The sequence below is a fragment of the Giraffa tippelskirchi genome, chromosome 11 (genome assembly GCF_054371585.1).
Source record: "Giraffa tippelskirchi isolate mGirTip1 chromosome 11, T2T-mGirTip1v1.2.pri, whole genome shotgun sequence".
NCBI lineage: Eukaryota > Metazoa > Chordata > Mammalia > Artiodactyla > Giraffidae > Giraffa > Giraffa tippelskirchi.
In genome coordinates, this window is record NC_137285.1 from 13,981,510 (window position 1) to 14,001,302 (window position 19,793).

The 19,793-nt window shown below is 47.1% G+C and overlaps 1 long non-coding RNA gene across 1 annotated transcript; it reads left to right on the top strand.

Annotated features, from left to right (window-relative positions):
* Positions 1–11,679: 11,679 nt before the first annotated feature.
* LOC145525846 (uncharacterized) lies at positions 11,680–15,116 on the top strand. Its single transcript, XR_014068448.1, has 3 exons — positions 11,680–11,778; positions 12,349–13,815; positions 14,624–15,116. It is a non-coding gene; the product is annotated as an uncharacterized LOC145525846 (long non-coding RNA).
* The last annotated feature ends 4,677 nt before the right edge of the window (positions 15,117–19,793 follow it).

The following is a 19,793-nucleotide window of genomic DNA, read 5'->3' on the forward strand; positions in this document are numbered from 1 at the left end:
GCTGACATATTGAGTGCAGCACTTTCACAGCATCATCTTTGAGGATTTGAAATAGCTCAATTGGAATTCCATCACCTCTACTAGCTTTGTTCATAGTGATGCTTCCTAAGGCCTACTTGACTTCGCATTCCAGGATGTCTGGCTCTAGATGAGTGATCACACCACCATGATTATGTATGTCATGAAGATCTTTTTTGTATAGTTCTTCTGTGTATTCTTGCCACCTCCTCTTAATATCTTCTGCTTCCATACCATTTCTGTCCTTTATTGTGCCCATCTTTGCATGAAATGTTCCCTTGGTATCTCTAATTTTCTTGAAGAGATCGCTAGACTTTCCCATTCTATTGTTTTCCTCTACTTCTTTGCACTGATCGCTGAGGAAGGCTTTCTTATCTCTCCTTGCTATTCTTTGGGACTCTGCATTCAAATGGGTATTTCTTTCCCTTCCTCCTTTGCCTTTCACTTCTCTTCTATTCACAGCCATTTGTAAGGTCTCCTCAGACAATTTTGCCTTTTTGCGTTTCTTTTCCTTGGGGATGGTCTTGATCCCTGCCTCCTGTACAATGTCACAAACCTCCATCCACAGTTCTTCAGGTACTCTATCAGATCTAATCCCTTGAATCTATTTGTCACTTCCACTGTATAATCATAAGGGATTTGATTTAGGTCATACCTGAATGGTCTAGTGGTTCTCCCTACTTTCTTCAATTTAAGTCTGAATTTGGCAATAAGGAGTTCATGGTCTGTACCACAGTCAGCTCCTGGTCTTGTTTTTGCTGACTGTATAGAACTTCTCCATCTTTGGCTGCAAAGAATATAATCAATCTGATTTTGGTATTGACCATCTGGTGATGTCCACGTGTAGAGTCTTCTCTTGTGTTGTTGGAAAAGGGTGTTTGCTATGACCAGTGCATTCTCTTATATATAAAATTTGAAAACCTGCTTTGTTCTCTTATGATTGCCTTTTTATATGAGACCAAATTTATTCATGTTAACTGCTGAATAGTATTCTAATTTGTAAATAAAACACCACGTATTAATCTACTCGCTTAGAGATGGTTATTGTTTTCCAAATTTTGTTCTTATCAATAATACTATAATAAACATCTTTGTGCATATCTGTATGAGAACTTCTCTAGGACATACATGTACAAATGTATTTGCAGAGGCACAGTGTATATGTATTTTTTTTTTTGTATCTTTAGTTTTATGTGATATTTCCACATTTCTAATCCACCAGCAATTGCCAATCCACCAGCAACTAATAAGAGTTACAATTTCATCACATTCTTGCCAACATTTGAAATCATCAGATTTTGTTCATTTTTTATAATCTAATGGGTTCTAAATGGTATTTCATTTTGCATTTAATTTGCATTTGGATATTTTGTAACATTAAGTCAAAGCTATGAAGCTATGAAGAAGATAGACACTCAGCCTGGTAAGCTGTAGAAAAGCCAATAGGAGTTAGTATTCCCTGTGATAAATGTATCTTTTAGCTATTTCTACTGAAGCCAGACCCTAACAGGCAGCTGCAGATCTTTTCCTGGTTGAGTTTCAGATGAGATCACAGCCCCAGCTGACCACTTGACTGCAGTGAGGGATGGTAAGCAGAGGGCTGAGATAAGCCTTGCCTGGACTCTGGATCCACAAAAACTGTGAGATAGTAAACGTGTTGTTTGAAGGCTCTAAGCTGTGGGAATATTACTAGGCAGCAACAGGTAAGTGATATAGGACACAAGGACAGACTGCCAACCTCTGAGGTTCTGTGGGTCTCCTTTACTGTATTTGGATTCCATCCCAGGAAAGAGCAGAGGGCCTGGGTCCCAAAGACCACCATCTATTTACTTTCTGTCCCCTGCAGGCAAGGACGGTATCTATAATCTCAGTGCCCTGCACAGTGTGTGGCATAGCACGGGTGATCCATCATTATGTGTCAAATTCTAAATTGATGAGTGAGCTCCAAAGCCCCCAGAGGATCAGGGAAACCCAGCTGCAAAACACAAAGAGCCAGGCCTGAAGACCCTCAGGCACAAGGTCAGAGTCTGGCCCTGAAATAGGCCATTTTTTTTCCTTTTATGAGGACCAACAAGAGAGCCTCATTGAAGTGTGAGCATTACCCAGACCATCACAGTGTGATCATGGGTCTTGAGGGAGGCTGAGGCATTAGGAGCAGTGCAGGGCGGTGGTTAGTGCAAGGACTCTGGAGCTCATTGGATTTGGCCCAAAATCCTGATTCAGCCTGGTTCCCTTTCATGCTAAGCCCCAGTTTCTCATCTGTAAAATGGGTGCTCATTAATGATGGTGCTCATCTTGCAGGTCTGTTGTGAGGATTCATAAACACACATAAAATTCTTAGCAGTAGTAGTTTAGTTGCTCAGTTGTGTCTGACTCTTGCGACCCCACAGACTGTAGCCTGCCAGGCTCCTCTGTCTATGGGATTCTCCAGGCAAGAATACTGGGTTGCCATTTCCTCCTCCAAAAGAATGTGTGTGTGTGTGTGTGTGGGTGTGGGTGTGTGTGTATAAATATATATACACATATAGTGAGTGAAGTGAAAGTCACTCAGTCGTATCCAATTCTTTGTGATTCCATGGACTATACAGTCCATGGAATTCTCCAGGCTAGAATACTGGAGTGGGTAGACTTTCCCTTTTCCAGGGGATCTTCCCAACTCAGGGATCAAACCCAGGTCTCCCGCATTGCAGGTGGATTCTTTACCAGCTGAGCCACAAGCACATAGTAAATAAATGCTCAGCTAACACATCTCTCAAGAAACACATTTTAATAGACCACCAATGTGCGAGATGGCCAGCCTCAGGCATTGTGTAGACTGGAGCCCAGTTTTCCTTTTATGGAGTCACAGGAAGCTGGCTCCACCCAACATATGCCAAGAAGAGGAGGAAGCTTGGAGAGAACCCTGGGGAAGTAGGGGGGGATAATGCTATCTAAAAACATAATGGTTTCTCTTTCCCCCTCTTAGGGAAGAACTGTTGCCCAGACCCAGAGAGTTACTGGAGACAGGACTAGTCTGACGTATAAACAGAGTGGCAGTTGTGCAATGGAGATGACTGAGAAGCACAGTGAATGACCCCTCCCCCCTCTCCCACCTACAGGCCAGGGGCAGCACCAGAGATCTCCACCAATCAGGACGTCTAAACGTCCTGAGAAAGGTGATCTGTCACCTTACACTCATCCAACATCTCTTTAGCTCCTATTGCATACAGACCATTTTGGGAGAAAGATCCACTCATGTTTGTCTGGTAATTTACAAGGTACCTGAGTAGCTAATTTGATCATCATGATAATGCTATGAAGTAGGTATTTAAGATTCTCCCCATTTTGTAGAGGAGGAAACTGAGGCTGCATGAGGTTAAGGGTTAAGGGGCTTATTCAAGTCAAGCATGTAGTAAGTAGCAGAGTCAGCTCGGGCTCTAGAGTCAATCGGGCCTGGCTCCAAGTTCTTGGTGTTTTGTTCATTTTTTTTGTTTTGCTTTTTTTCATCCCTGCTGCTCTCAAGAAGTTTACAGAAAACAGACAAGTAGGCCAATTGACAAAATGATCAGGGGTTTTTCAAACCTGGTGTCCTAGGGGTCCCCTGGGGGCTGAGAGGTGGGAGAGGGTTGACAGGTGGGTGGCACTGGACCTCTGGCTCCCCAGACATGGTGACCAGATCTGCTCCCCATTTTTCTGCCTCTAGGGGTACAAGCGGTTCATTTTCCAGGACAGATGATAACCGCAGGAAAACCAAACAAGAATTTCTTGAACACCTATTATGCATCAATACCTACTGAGCCTGGAGTGGCAGGGAGGGCCACTTCAGGGAGCGTAAGGGGAGCTTACAAAACAACCCACTTGTGAAAACTTGAAGAACAATAAAAAATTAAATAATGGCTCAATTTAGCAACAGACAGCTGTCCCACAGCTGCGTTTGGTCCCCTAATTAATTGCTTCAGCAGTGACTTGGGTGGTCAAGGGAGAGTGAAGATCTGTTTAGCTGAGTAACCCAGCACCACCCATTATCAGCACAGGGAGCAGGAGCCTGGAGCCATGAAACCCAGGCTGGGCAGGTTTGGACGGGAGGAGACACGAGGGAAGGTGCTCAGTGCGGGGTGGTGAGCACCAAGGAGACGCAGTGTTACAGCCAGAAGCCTGAGCAGAGGGCCACACCACAGGCTTGTACAGCTCCACCATCACCACAGCCTTGCCCCTGTTGATGAGGACTCATCCTTCGGAAAGCACCCCGCAGACCCCCTCGAATCCCCCTGCCTCTTGCCGGCCCGCTGGACCCTGGTGAACAGAGATCATACACTGGACGGTCCTGCAGGCGGGGTGCGAACCCCAGCCCTGCTTCCCTGGAACTTGAATACATGGAGGAAACAACATCCGCCTTGTGGGGCTGCTTGGATGGTGAGCTGGATAATGCACATAAACAGCCTGGCACTGTTAGCTGCTGGCACATGGCAAGTTCTCAATGAATGTTATTGGCTACTCTCTGCAGTTATCAATACGTTTAACATGGGCAGCCTGGGAACAGGCTCATCTTGGTTTTTATTCACTCGTTTAACAAGCATTTAATGGGCACCTACTCTGTGCCAGGCACTGCACTGAGAGCCAAGGCCAGAGATGGAAAAGTTCATTTTCCTTAAGTAGCTCCCGGTCCACTGGGGAGGCGGAGGGCAGACAACCCCCATTCTGAGTAAGTATTAGAACATCTGCCTGGGAACAAGGAGGCTAGTTTACGTTTATTGAGCACGTTCTGTGTGCCAGTTACGATGCATTTGATATGTATCATTATCTCATTTGATCTTTACGAGGTAGGGCTTGACCCTTCCTTTTCCAGAGAGGGGTCGCTGAGGCTCTGAAAGGCTCTGAGAAGCTATGGCTTTAGCTCAAAGGCACGTGACCCACATGTGGCATGAAGTCTTCACTATTATTTATTACTATAGCAGTCCCTGCTTTTGCGTGGTTCTGATATGCATGAACTTCAGTTACCAAGCTTTAAAAAATAGCTCTAGCCATCCCCACTCTCCAACATGGTTCAAATTTCACTGACCACAGTATATTGGGCTTCCCTGGTGGCTCAGACAGTAAAGAAACTGTCAGCAATGCAGAAGGCAAGGGTTCAATCCCTGGGTCAGGAAGATCCCCTGGAGAAGGGCATGGCAACCCACTCCAGTATTCTTGCCTGGAGAATTCCATGGACAGAGGAGCCTGGTGGGCTATAGTCCATGGTGTCTCAAAGAGTCAGACACAACCAAGCGACTAACACTTAACTTAACATAGCATATTAAGTGTGAGTGATTGCACAAAGTACAAACTTCGCTGCTGGCTCTTCAGTCTCCAGATCACTAGGTAAGTAACTGAAGTGCATCATGGCCCATGACCCATCACGTCACTTCTTCCTAGTCTGCGGGGAGTGGTCACTGAGCATCTGCCATTCAGCCCATGTACTGATAGCTGAGTGTGTAGCTGTGTTGCCTCCCTGCTCTCAGTGATAACCCATGTGACAGTTCACATAAATAGATGATAAAAAGAAAGGAATGGCCAACGAAGACGAAAGTGCAGTGCAGGGAAGAAATGAAAAAGCGAAGCTGGAAATGAGATTTGAATCAAGTTTCAGAGGGGTTTGTTGCTGGAGAACATCAAGGGTCAGGGTTCTCCAAAAAGACAGAAATAATAGGCTATATATTACACACATGGGCTTACCCAGTGGTGCTAGTGGTAAAAGAATCTGCCTGCCAATGTGGGAGATCCAAGAGATGTGGGTTCAATCCCTGGGTTGGGAAGATCCCCTGGAGTAGGAAATGGCATCCCACTCCAGAATTCTTGACTGGAAATTTCCATGGGCAGGGGAGCCCGGCAGGCTACAGTCCATGGGGCCGCAAAGAGTTGGATGACTGAGTGACTGAGCGCGCGCGCGCGCGCACACACACACACACACACACACACACACACACACATCAGTTACTATGCACAGATATGATATACTCTAGATAGATATAAAGAAGGATGGATGGAGAAGTGGATGGATGAATGGATGGATAGAAAGGTAGGTAGGTAGGTAGATAGAGGAGGCTAGTAAATACAAAATCTGCATGGTAGGCTGGCAAGTTGGAAACACAGTTGACAATGCAGTTTGAGTCTAAAAGCCATCTGCTGGCACAATTCTCTCTTCCTCAAGGGAGGTCACTCTTTTTCTATTAAGGCCATCAACTGATCAGATGAGGTCCACCCACGTGAAGGAGGGTTATCTGCTTTACTCAAACCCCACCAGTTTAAAAGTTAATTGCATCTGAAAAAATACCTTCACAGAAATAGCCAGAATAATGTTTCATCAAATAATCTGGGTACCCTGGCCCAGCCAAATTAATATAAAATTAACCATGAGAGGATTACAGGCTTACAGAAAAAAACAGACAATCGTGGGAATATTGACACTGTCTGTCTCCATGTAAGAGGCTCTAGACCTGCTGCCAGAGGAAGACAGATTTACTGACATAAATGAGGGAAGTGGCTGTTACGAAAAGGATGAAGACATCCCGAGGAAGTGAAGCCAGCAGGAACTCTGAGATATTTCACAACGTTCAAAGCAACAAAGGATAAAATGCTGGAAAAGGATCCAGTCTTATAAAGGAAGATGACAATTTGCCAAGGCATATAAAAAATGCTCCCTCTGTATTATTAGTTAAACAACCAGAAGAAGAAGGCAAGCACTGTTCAAACTATTCTTGATCATATTTACACAAGGAAATAACCACAGTTCAGTTCTAAACGTTTCCAATGGTCTAAATTTAGGTATACTAAATACATGTTGAATACTAGAGTGGGCTGCCATTCCCTTCTCCAAGGGATCTTCCTGACCCAGGAATCAAACCTGGGTCTCCTGCATTGAAGGCAGATTCTTTACCTCCTGAACCACCAGAGAAGCCCCTAAATACATGTGTGTTTTGCTAGTTTTTCATTCATTTCCTTAAATGTTTGTAACTGACAATAAGAGAGTATTCAGTGTTTTGGCAAAAAGAATATTAAAGGTCACAGAGTAATCTTTATTTTCTCACATTGATTTTTTTTAAGACCGTTTTGCACAATTTCAGCTTGCAGGTTCTTACAGTCTGCAAGACCATGCAAAGTAAGGACTGTCTGCTTTATCTGTGGCGTCACCGTGTATCATCATCAGCTCTACCAGGCAGGTCTGGCAGACATGCCAGGATGCCAGCCCAGGCGTCAAGTTCCTTTGACACCTTTTTCTGACTCTGGACAGGGAGCCTCCTACAGAATCCCAGGCCGGCTCTGGCCAAGGCTGCTCATCCTCCCTCGGCAGGGGTTTCAGGATTCTCTACAGCCTCAGGAAGTTCCCAAGGAAGAGAGCTCGGTTTACACACCAATAAAAATAACTCAGGGGGTGATAAACAGCCCCATGTCTCCAGGGCAAGCCGCTCTTACGCAACCTGCCTTGATTTCAAAAGCCCCACGTGGCACCGGGGGCAACTCAGACTGCGATGTATACCCTGGCTGACAGCACGGGGAAGGGGCCCCTGTGGCCACAACATCTGGGGACAAGTGACTGGCGGTGACGTGAGGGTAGTTCATTCACAACAGAAGGTACACAGAAATAGCACATCGATTGACTGGCTTAAATACTGATATTTCTTTTTACTTTCTATTTTTGGTAAGGTATGTAAGCAGTGGATGGTCTTAGTAGAAAACTCAAAATACACATGGGCCAAAAGGGAAAGAAAAATAAATCCAAACCACTTATGGTCCAGTCACCAGAAAGCCCTGATAGAGTTTTCTAGAAGCTATGTACCAAGTGTGTACGGTGTCAAGTTTCAGACCACAGACTCTGGAGCCACTTTGTAAGTTTGTTGCATGGAGAGAGGGCTTCCGGTTTTCTTCCCACTGCGAAAGAAGGCAAGAGGAAGCTGCTTGTGGTTAAGTCTTTGGGTACCTCCTTAATTGTTCCTCCAAGATAAATTCTTGGGAGTGCAGCTTCAGTGTCAAAGACAATTCACATTTTTTTTATGGACTTGTTCATCCACTCCCTACCCAGGAAACTGTTTAAAATGGGCTACCTGGGGACTTCCGTAGTGGTCGAGTGGTAAAGAATCACCCTGCTAATGCAGGGGACCCGGATTTGAGCCGTGGTCTGGGAAGATTATACATGCCACGGAGCAAGGAAGCCTGCGAGCTGCAACGACTGAGCCTGCCTGCCCTAGGGCCTGTGCTTTGCAACAAGAGAAGCCACCGCAATGAGAAGCCCATGCACCGCAAATTGAGAGTAGGCCTCGCTTGCCACAAGGAGAGAAAGCCCGCATGCGGCGATGAAGACCTGGTGCAACCAAAAATAAATAAATAAATAAATATGTTAAAATGGGCTACCTGGAACTTCTGCTGCAGTAGGGGTTGGCAGCCAAACCACCCGTCAGAGAAGCCAGGCCCAAAAAGGCTGAGTCTCCTATCCAGGGCACATGGCAATTGTCACCACTGGACTCTCAGCCCCATGAGGACAGGAATGGTGTCTGCCCTGCTCACTGCAGTGTCCCTGCTCTCCCAGTGGCTGAAACAACTCAGAAGAAGAGCCAGAATGTTCTGGAACCAACCAGAGCCCTGAGGACGCCTCGTCTTTCTGCTAACCATTTTCTTAGAGATACCATGCTGGATTCTTTGCACCATGCAGCCTTTGTTAAATTCTATAATGAATAAAATATTAGCCAACACACTTCAAAAGAAAAGGAGGGCGCCAGAAACCCCCCAGAAGAACTCAGGAACAAAGCAAAGCCCGCTGTGAAAGGCGAAAATAAATAAATGCATCATCATTATTGTCATTTGATTGACATGTCTTGAATCATTTATGGCGAGCTCCGCCTCTTTCTAATAATATGGAAATCGAGAACATGTTGCTTTCTGTCATGATTATGAGTGAGTTGCAGAGCATGTTCGCAGGTGAGGGAAGACGGATGTAGGCGGTGACACAGTCATTAAGGTGTGTGTAGATTTCAGCAGGCGACCACCACGGGCTTCCTGCAGCGTGGTGGCCTCTGATGTCAGTCAGCGAGGGAAATGTTTCCTGTCCTTGTCAAAATGATCATCCCGTCATCCAGTATTTAACAAGTATGCAGTATGCACTAGGCCTTGTGCCGAACGCCCAGGACTCTGCAGGATCCATTCTTCACTTTGTTGGGACGAAATGCTGCATGAACACCTACTCTGTGCTGGATGCCATGCCAATGGAAAGTCAGGGGAAGAGTCTGGAGAGTGACACAGATGCACAAACAAGTAGCCACCTCTCCCACCTAAGTAGGGCTTATTCTTCTAAAATCAGGCTTCCTGTGCATTCACTACTTTGATCCTTCCAGAAGTCCTAGTGGCCAGAGGCTTGTGGATTCTTCTAGTCTCAACCTGATCCAGCTTGGGCTCCTCCTGGCTCTGCCACTTACTGGGGAAAGTGACACACCCTTCTTAGCCTCCTTTTTCCTCCTCTGCAAAATGGGGTGCTGCCAGATAAAACATGAGCTGCCTTGTTAGTGTAAGTACATCCCAGCCATTGCACGGGATATGCTTATACTAAAAATATTATTCACTGTTCCTCTGGAACTCCAAATGAACTGGGTGCTAGCTGTTTTTGTCTTTTGCTAAATCGTGCAGTCCTAGAAGGGGAGACAGTGATGGTGACCAACGGATGCCTCTCAAGGGCAGTTAACACTCCCTGTTCCTCCCAGATCAGGGACAGGGGAAGAGGCATATTGTTTATATAAGGGGATTCTATGCACGGCACCAGTAGCATCCTTGAATAACTTCTCACTCTCCATCCCCAAACCTTCACATCAGGCGGACTCCTGGGTCCAGCAAAGTTGTAGGCAGACAATCCAGTTTGCTGCTAAGAATCACAGACTCTGTCAGTTGAAAAGACCCTTAACGATTGCCAAATCCACCTGTCTGGTTTTGCTGAGGGGGTCTGGAGAGGTTGGGTTATTTGCCTAAGGCTGGGGTCACAAACCTCACTGTCACAGGGGTCAGCCAGGAGAAATAAATGGTGTCCAAGATGATGAAGGGTGGTGGAGAATGTGGCAAACTGGAGAGAAGGGGCCCCTCTAATGAGGCGACAGCAACAGCCTATTTCCCAGAGCCATAAGGGAATGGGTGCTCAGAGTGACGAACGCCTCTAAAATTCTCTTGAGTGCTCGCTTCAGCAACGCATATACTAAAATTCTCCTGAGGAGCTGGAAATATGTGTGTCTGTTTCATGTGAAATCTCTTGGTTTTGAAATGTTGGCACCTATTGGAAATTCTTAAGAACGCTGGAAGGGCCAAGGAAAACATGTCAGCAGGCCAAACTGGGCCCTGGGGTCACCACGTGCAATCTCTGGCCTATGGCCCCAGGGGACATGGGAAGCACAGCCAGGCTTCCTGGGCCAAGGTCATTTCTATCACGCCAGCAAAAGGCCACGACTCGAGAGGAGGGAGACAGGAGTGGAAATACCGGAGGAACGGCCAGCGCTCCTACTCAGAGCCTCCAGTGTGAGTTAGAGTGGGAAATCTCAGGCGCCAGTGTTATTTTGTTTTAATTGAGATGGAATTCACAGAACATAAAATGAACCATTGTAAAGTGTTCAGTTCAGTGGCACTGAGTGCATTCAAAAGGTCGTGCAACCAACCTGATCTAGTTTCAAAATGTTTTGATCACCCCCAAAAGGAAATTCTGCACCTGTTAAGTGCTCACCCCCTCCCTCTCTCCCCTTCCCTCCAGCCCCTGGCAACCACTACTCTGCTTTCTATCTCTATGGATTTACCGATTCTGGGCATTTCAGATGGATGGAATCCTACAACATGCGGCCTCTGGTGACTGGCTCCTTTCATTTAGCATCATGCCTTCAAAGTTCTTCCATGTTGTAGCATGTATCAGTGCTTCATTCCTTTTTATGGCTGAATAGTATTTCATTGTCTGGATGGACCACATTTTGCTTATCTGCCTGTTGATGGCTAACTGGGTATTTTCACCTTTCAGGTGTGGTGAACAATCTCAAGGCTCCCTTTTTAAGGGGAGGTAATTCCACGCTGGTGTTCAGGGACACAGAGCCCCGATGGGCCCACTGTGTGCAGCAGCACAATGCCTAGGGCCCATGAAAATGTCTTCATATCTTTGAAAATCAGAAGCAAAAAAACCTGACTTTCGGAGTTGAAGAAAATGTTTTACTTTTTAATTTGGCCTGGATTATATTTGTCTTTATACCAAAGCACCCATAAAATATAATTATGGAGGAAGGAACCCACAAAGGCAAAAGTGACTAAGGCACTCAAAAGTGGTCCTGCAGGGACACAGAACAATTAAGGACCTGGAGTTAGAGAAACTGGAGGGGGGCCCCTCGTTCTCCTCCGACTCGCCAGCCTTGTGGGGTGCGCCCGGGGGCCAGCTTCTTTGTCCTGTTCAAATGTGGCATTCCTCACTGCCAAGACAGGGCCTGGCACCCAGTAGGTACTCACTAAATACTTTTTGAAAAGATTCATTAACCTAACACGAGTCACCGAGTTCTCTGTGCCTTGATTTCTTCATCTGAGACATGAAAAAAATAATCTGGATCTCTGAGGGTGGCTGAGAGGGAGAGAAGGCTGTGCCCAGTGCCAGGAAGGGAGAAGGCCTTAAAGAATCCACTTCCTTCCTTTTGTTTTTTTTTGGCAGGGTGGGGGCAGGGTGAAGTTGATAGCCGACTTACGAGAAGCAAGTCTCCATCAAACCCGAGGTGCATCTGCTCTTGTCTCTCTAAGCAAATATATCAGGTATTTCGACATCTTGGCTGAAGATCCCAGGGTCTTGGGAGCGGGGGTGATTAACAGGCAAAACCACAAAGAAAACGTCGAGGAAAATGATGCCAGAGAGAAACAAGTACTGACAGGGAAGGGCCAGTGAGGGAGTGAGTGAGTGTGCGTGGATGTGAGCGTCTGTAAATGCATTGTGTGTCCGTGTGAGAACTGTGTGTGCTTGTGAACGCACACGTGTGCATGTGTACACACATAGTGGGAAGAGGCGGTGGCAGGGAAGGGAAGGGAGGGAGAGAAGAACAGCCCTGTGATCACAGACGCGGGAATTCTGCTTTGACTTTAGGTTGAGGCTGCACATTCCTGGGGCAGGCCTCCGGTGGGGTCTGAGAGCAGGAAATGACCATATCTGGTGTTTTGTCTTGATGAGAGGAAATTCTTTGCCCAGGGCAACAGCCCCCCTGGGGTGTGCCCTCCTCTGTGGGTGACTGGGAACTCAGAGAGCCAGAGCCCGGGATCCTCTTCAAACCCAATTTGCATGAGAAATCAATGTGGTTTTATTTTGTTGTTGTTGTTGTTCTTTTTCTTCAGGCCCTGAGATGCCAAGACCCTCAAATAATAATGACGCTTTTCAGACCAGGACTTCAAACTGCTTAGCTGTGATTAGTCTTCTTTTTAAACACAGGAAAACTGGGGTGATTTGAAGGAATCCACTGACAGGTCAAAGGGAGGCTCAGGGAAGCCTTGGCCCCACGCTGGTCCCCACTTACCTGGGGGCAAGGAGGCCCTACTGGTTTCTGGACAGAAGTAAATTGAATCTCTTATTGATGTCTCCAGGGCAAAGCCCTGCAGGCCAAGGAGGCAGGTTGCAAGATCAATTCTGGAAGGTTCTTCCGTGGTCGGTTTTGTCCGGAAGCATCGAGACATGCCTTGATGTCCATGTGTCATGTGGACACAAAACACCAGATATGGTCATTTCCTGCTCTCAGACCCCACCGGAGGCCTGCCCCAGGAATGTGCAGCCTCAACCTAAAATCAAAGCAGAATTCCCGCGTCTGTGATCACAGGGCTGTTCTTCTCTCCCTCCATGTGTCTCTTACTCCATGTGGAGTAAGAGGCGGCTTACTGGTCGGAATAAGGTTTGAGTCCTGTGACAGGAACCTCAGTTTTCTCATCTGTGAAATGGGGATAGTGTCCTTTGGCACAGGGTTCATTAAGGACTAATTAGATGTAGGAGAGCATAGCGCAGAATACGGCGCAGACCCTAGCAGTGGTAACCATAAGAGTCATAATACCACCATCATCATCATCTCCCTGTGAAAAGATTACTTCCCTAGCAGTGGAGATCCCAAGAGTCTCAAAGATCTAAGGGGGCTAAGAAAACTCACCCCACACTCCTGGACCCTCCAGGCCACTGCTGCTAAGGGAGGAGAGCGACTCCATAAAAACAGCGACAAGATTTCCTGCTAAGAGCTCACTGTCTCCTAGCTTCCTGGGGAGCCTTGGAGATGTGGGCTGAAAGGGTTCTGAGAACCCCTGTATCAAGAATGTCTGACTTCAATATAGAACTTTTTAAAAAATTAATTAATTACTGTTTTGGGGGGTTTTTTTTGGCCACTCCACATGGCTTGTGAGATCTTAGTTTTCTAGCCAGGGATCAAAGCTGGGCCCTCAGCAGTGAAAGCTCAGAGTCCTAACCACTGGACCGCCAGGGAATTTCCAAGATGGAACTTTCAAAAATTTACTCTCTGAAGGATCTGGACTAAGACTGTGTGTCTGCAGACCCCGAAAAAGATGATCGGCTTGATGGGAGAAGGTGTCCTGGAAAGGAACTGAGTTTGGAGGGAAACCCAGAGTTCTATAGACCTGGGTTCCAATCCCCCCTCTGCTGAATCTCAGCTGCGTGGGCCTGAATAAATGATGCTGCAGTAATACACTCTCTTGTGATGACAAATATCAGGCTGCAGGCCCATAGTAAGAGGCCCAAAATGGCAGCTCTGTTGGTTGGATCAATGTAATCAGTAAATGGACTGGTTTGAGACGATGGAAATGATAATGGTGAGTTGGGGGGTCGTTCAGTCCTCAGATGCTTACAAAGAACCACCTATGCGCCAGATCCTGGGAAATGGGACTGGGCCACTGTCTAGGAGTGGATGCCAGGAATGGTGGTAACGAATGTAGTCTGCTCACCATGTCCAAGCCGAGGCTGACATATCCCTCTCTGGTGCTTCCCCGGTAAGATGGGCCTCTGGGGAGAGTAGACCCAGCCCTAGAGTCTTGGAACTGCTGTGGTGGTCCCCGGGGACATGGGGTGACAGGGGAGGGCTTTCTGATCCCAGACAAGCAAACAAGAATAGAAGAAGAACCTTGCCGAGTTGTCAAGTTGGGAGGGCGGCCCTGACAGTTGAACCTAGTCTTGGAAGACTGAGGTGCAGCCTGGTTCCTCGGGAGCCTCCCTGAGGTAAGATGACTCACCCAGCATCACGCCAGATTGGCACAAGGGCCTCTGGGCCACCAGCTACCAGTTAAGAAGTCCCCAGGGGGCTGTTTCCTGACAGAAATGGGCCTCCCTGCTCTTACATTCAACCTGAAGCTGCAGAGGCCCACAGGATTGCTTGAGGAAGGTTTCTGAGGAAAAGGAAGGGGGAAGGGAAGGGGCTGGTCATTTGGCCTTGGGTCTTTGGGCCCACTAAAGGTTCTCATGGGTTTCTCTCTGGTCAGGGGTTAGGAAGTAGCCTGGTCCTACAGCTCTCTAGCTGTGGTCCTGGCAGAGAGGAGATGAGCGGGGATGAAGTCAGGATAGTGGAGGACAGGGGGTGCGGGCGGCCTCCCCCGCCTCTCCCAGTAAGGATGCGTCTTCCGACAGGAAGCTGCCCAGGATGCGGTATCTGGCTGGAGCCGTGGTCTAACAGCTGTGTGGGCATTATAAATCTCTCTCTTGGAGATGAGGCTCCGAGGCTCTCGATGGATCCTGCTAATGGTAAATCTGTCAGTGCCCACAGTGCAAGACTTGGACTCAGAGCATCAAGGTGAGACTGTCTGCTTCCCTCAAGCCTGTTCATTGCACCTGCTGTCTATTTCTCTCCAAACTTGGAGGGCTGTCACCTTTTTCGTTGAAAGCGTCAAGGGAGTTTTAACTGCAAGGTAGACTGCGCTTCAGGTCCAACTGAAATGCCTCTGAAACCAAAGTTTCACCTGAAAACTTTCTGCCAGAAGGGACCCTTCTGCAAGACCCTGGGTGATTTGGATGAGTTTAGGCCAGACAATGTCCCTTGGGTATTGTGGAGGTTTGTGTGGTTTTTATTGTTTGCTTTTTCTGTGCAGCCTAGCTTTAAATCTTCACTTAAAAAAAAAAAAAGTGGTCATTAGCCTTATTTTGATTTAGAGGATGGGAAATCAAAAGTTCAGACCCCTGATTTATCACCTCATAGATGTATAACTTTGAACAATCCCTTTGTCTCTCTTAGACTGCTCATTGTAGAAAGACGATGATAAAGTCTTATCGGTTGGATACAAGGATGAAATGAGATACTCCATCAATCAGAGCTTTAGTTGGAAACATCCATTGTTACTGCTGATAAATCAACTCCTTGAGAAACAAAAAGCTCTGATTTGTAGCACTTGCTAATTTCCATAGTGTAAACACTCCCGTCACTGACACTTGCAAGCTACCAACATGACATTGCTGAATAAAGAGCTGGGAAGAGGAATGAACCATTGGTCCTTCTGCACTGAGCGGAAGCCCCTTAGTGCAGCCCTGAAGACAATAGACACAAACTCTGGCTAATTGTATCACGAAATAAATAAGTCCCGAGGATAGCGGGTAGCTTGCAGAATTTTCAGTTGGTGAATTAAGCCTGGAGTTTGTGCAGGCAGAAGTTACATCCTAAATTACCCACAAAGTCATCCAATAATGATGTTGCCACTGTCCCCTCTGGCACAGATACAATAACATGCCCCATCGTCACTAACAATTCTGGACACTGGCCAATGCCACCAAAACTGCAGCCACTGATAGCCCTGAAAATACCATGGTGCTGTGATGTACTGTGCTTAGTCACTCAGTCATGTCTGACTCTTTGCAACCCCACAAACTGCAGCCCGCCAGGCTCCTCTGTCCATGGGATTCTCCCAGCAAGAACACTGGAGTGGTTGCCATGCCCTCCTCCAGGGTATCTTCCTGACCCAGGGATTAAACTCGGGTCTCCCACATTGCAGGCAGATTCTTTACCATCTGAGCCACAAGGGAAACCCTGAAATACCATAGAGCTGTCCCTAATGCCATCCTTGTCAGCATGCAGAAGGCCCCAGGAGAGGTGTGGCTTCTGCTTCCTCCCACCATTAGCTTCCATTTAACGCAGGAAAGTGCATCTGGTTGGTAGAGTCAAGTCGTATGTCTCTGCCTAGCTGCAAGGGAAGCTGGGAAAGTGAGTTTATTAGTTTCCTGTGGCTGCTCTAACAAATAACCAGCAATCAGGTGGTTTGAAACCACAGAAGTTTGTTCTCTCATAGTTCTGCGGACCTGAAGTCCAAGTTCCAGGTGTTTGCAGGGCTTCCCTCCCTCCGGAGTTTCTAGGGGAGAATTCTTCATTGCTTCTTCTGACTTCTGGTGGCTGTTACCATTCCTTGTGGCTACATCACTCCAGTCTCTGCTTCTGTCTTCACATGGCCTTTCCCACTTTTCTCTCTGTGTCTCCCCTCTGTGTGTCTCTTTATAAGGATATCTGCCATTGGATTTAGGGCCCATTTGGATAATCTGGGAAGACATCATCTCAAGATCCTTAACTAAAGTGCTTCTGCAAAGACCCTTTTATCAAATCAGATCAGATTCACAGATTCTGGAGGTTTAGGGTGTGGACATATCTTTGGGGATCACTATTCAACCCACTGCAGTGAGTATCTGTGTTTTCAGGTTCTCTAGCAGACAGTGAGCCCTGCCTCATTAGATGGGAGATTCTTTAATTATAAGATGGGGGTTCACAGGCTGGGCAGTCGGAAAAACATCCAATGTCTTCTAGAACAGAGGTCACAGCATTTTTTCAGTGAAGAGTCAGAGGATAAATATTTTCAGCCTTGAGGGTCATACGGTTAACTACTCAACTCTGCCCTTGTGGCATGGAAACAGCCACAGACATTCTGTAAACAAATGGGGGTGGCTGTGCTCCAATAAAACTTTATTTACAAAAACAAGTGTCTGTTTAGATTTAGCCCAAGGGCTATAGATTGCTGACCCCTGTTCTAGAACATGAAGTAGTGCTTAGGAGGTATTGACTGAGTTTTCAATCCTCAGCATGTTTGAAATGTATTGAATATGGAGGACAGAGCCAGGGCAGAAATTAATAAACAACTAAAATGTATCACCAATGCTCTGTCACCCACACTTTTGAACATGCAAGGGTGAAGAGCTGTAGTACCTAATTGAAAAAAAAAAAAAATCCAGTTTTACCTGTTTTAGAGCCTAGTACTAAATATGGGCCACATTTTGATCCCGGTTTCATACCTAGTGACAGCACCCCTAACCCAACCAGAGACCAGGGAGGAGTGTGGAGGATTTACACAAATGAACCCCATCAGAGGAGCACTGGGGGCAGGAATCCAGCACTTCCTGCTGGCAGCAGAGAAGAGCCACAAACGCCTCCATGAAGGGTGAATCACATGAAATCCAGGTTTCTGCCTCTAAGATGGCAAAACAGCACAGGAAACAGTGTCTGAAGGACAAAAGCAAGGCTGGTGCTTATAGTAAAAGGACAAAACAAAACGTTTGACTTTGAAGGCAAACAGACCCAGGTCCTTATCTCAGCTCCTCAGTCACCCAGTACAGCCCAAGTAGGTCTCTTTACCTCTCCAAGCCTCAATTTCCTCATCTGTAAAATGGGAAGAGTTAGATCCATCCCACCCAATGGTTACAAGGATTGAAGGGGACAATTTTCATAAAATATTGTAGCACCCAATGAACTCTCAGTAACTAACACTCGGCAAGTCTGAAAATTAGAAGTGGATTTTGGAAGTCTGCACACCAGAACATATATGGCAAAGAAAGCATACTCCTTCAAAGGAGGCCCCCGGGAAGGCCGACCCTTGGCCGGCTGGGCGGCCCGGGGAACAGCAGCCCTGGCAGGGTATTTCAGGAACTGGCTGCTGATGAGCCTTCAGCGCCTCAACAATTTGTCCTGACTTTCCTCAGCGGCCAGCAGGTCCTTACTCTTGGAGAGTGGACTGCTTTCTGGATGGAGCCCAAGGTTAAATGGAGCCAGGTCTGATGAACAAGGTAGGAGATGAAGCTGGCTGGGATCACTTTGGATGAGAAAAGATCTTGATTGCAAAATAATGAGCAGGGGTGACTTGGAGCCTTTCTCTGAAGGAAATCCCCAGAGAGGAGTTCCAAAAGGGCTTTAAGCATTGGGAGCTTTCCTGGAATAAATGAGTAAGTCCCTGGAGGGGTGGCTATGGCAGGGGAAACACTTGTTTGGAAGGGCAAGTACTGGGGTATGGGGGGGGGGGGGCTCTGTATGTTACAGTTGTATCTTGTAAGATTCATTCATTCAACATTTGGTAAGCAGTAGGGGCTCCCCTGATGGCTCTGATGGTAAAGAATCTGCCTGCAATGCAGGAGACCCTGGTTCGATCCCTAGGTCGGGAAGATCCTCTGGAGAAGGGAATGGCAACCCACTCCAGTATTCTTGTCTAGAGAATCCCATGGACAGAGGAGCCTGGCAGGCTACCGCAGGATGCAACTGAGTCACTAACATACTCTAAGGCTAAGGCCCTGTCCTAGGCACTGGGTATGGTGATGATATGCTTTCCTCCTTACCCTCAGATTTACAGCCACAAACAGACATTATCGCAACTTCTGCGCTGTGCTGTGCTTAGTTGCTCAGTCGTGTCTGACTCTTTGCGATTCCATGGACTGTAGCCTGCCAGGCTTCTCTGTCCATGGCCATTTTCCAGGCAATGTCACTGTGATCTTTGCAAACGGTCCCTCTGGAGTTGTGCAGTGCACAACCTGTAGAAAGGTACATGGCAGCCTTGCTTGAATATGAGAAAAAAACAAGGGTGTGAGTTATATGCGTAAGCTCAGGGAGACACTTGGTCTGGATCACTGAGGAGGTGAGGCGTTTTCAAGGGAAAAGGGGTGGGGAAAGGGAAAATCAGACTCAGGGACATTATGTACTAAAGCTCCAGGAGGAGGGCAAGGTGGGTTCTGAGAACGCGGAGACATCTGGTGGATTTGGGGAGGAAGCAAGCCAGCAGGCTGGGGGCAAGGAGGTTGAGGGGACTGACTTCCTGCACATGAGTCAAGATCCCCCAGGAGCTTCTTCAGAAAGGCCCTTGAATGTCAGACATTCCATTCCTCTGAGTTGGCCTCTGCTGGAGGGAAAGATGCAAGGAAGCACACTGGCCTTCCTAAGCATGGCACAGATCAGGTCTGGATACCAGCTCTGAAGCCTATAGGCTGTGTGTTCTCCAGTCAGTTACTTAACCTCTCTGAGCAGGAGTTTCCTAATCTGCAAAATGGAGGTCACAGTAATGCTGGGGGTTGGGAAATTTGGCAAGATTCGAAGTCAGAGATGCAACAGGTGCTATAAACGTTCTTTTCTTTCCTTTCCAAGTTGTGGTCTCAGTCAACCTTTATTTAGGGACAGAAACCGATACTTAGGGTGCTGATAGCACCAGCCCTCTGTAGGCTGAGCAGGTAGGAGATTATTCTTTCAGAAAGTCTCCCTAGATAGTTGGCCCAAGTCTCCACATTTCCTTCATTAACATGAGCATTAGCGAGCACTTTCTCTGTGTTCCACAGTCCCTTGCTCCTCTGTGATTTTTTTTTAATGCCAATCTGCCCCTTTGAGTCCCCAGTGCCTGGGGGTAAGTGACTTTTATCAGTGTTCCATCTACCCTAGAGTAGAAGGGGGGGCCCAGAGAAATGAGGGTTGCACATCTGAAATGAAGAAGGTGGGGGCTGCTTCCCCCATCCCCACCCCAGAGATAGTAAGGAAGCTCCTGGGAGTGGAAGATGGAAGGAAGAGGGGAAAGAGCTC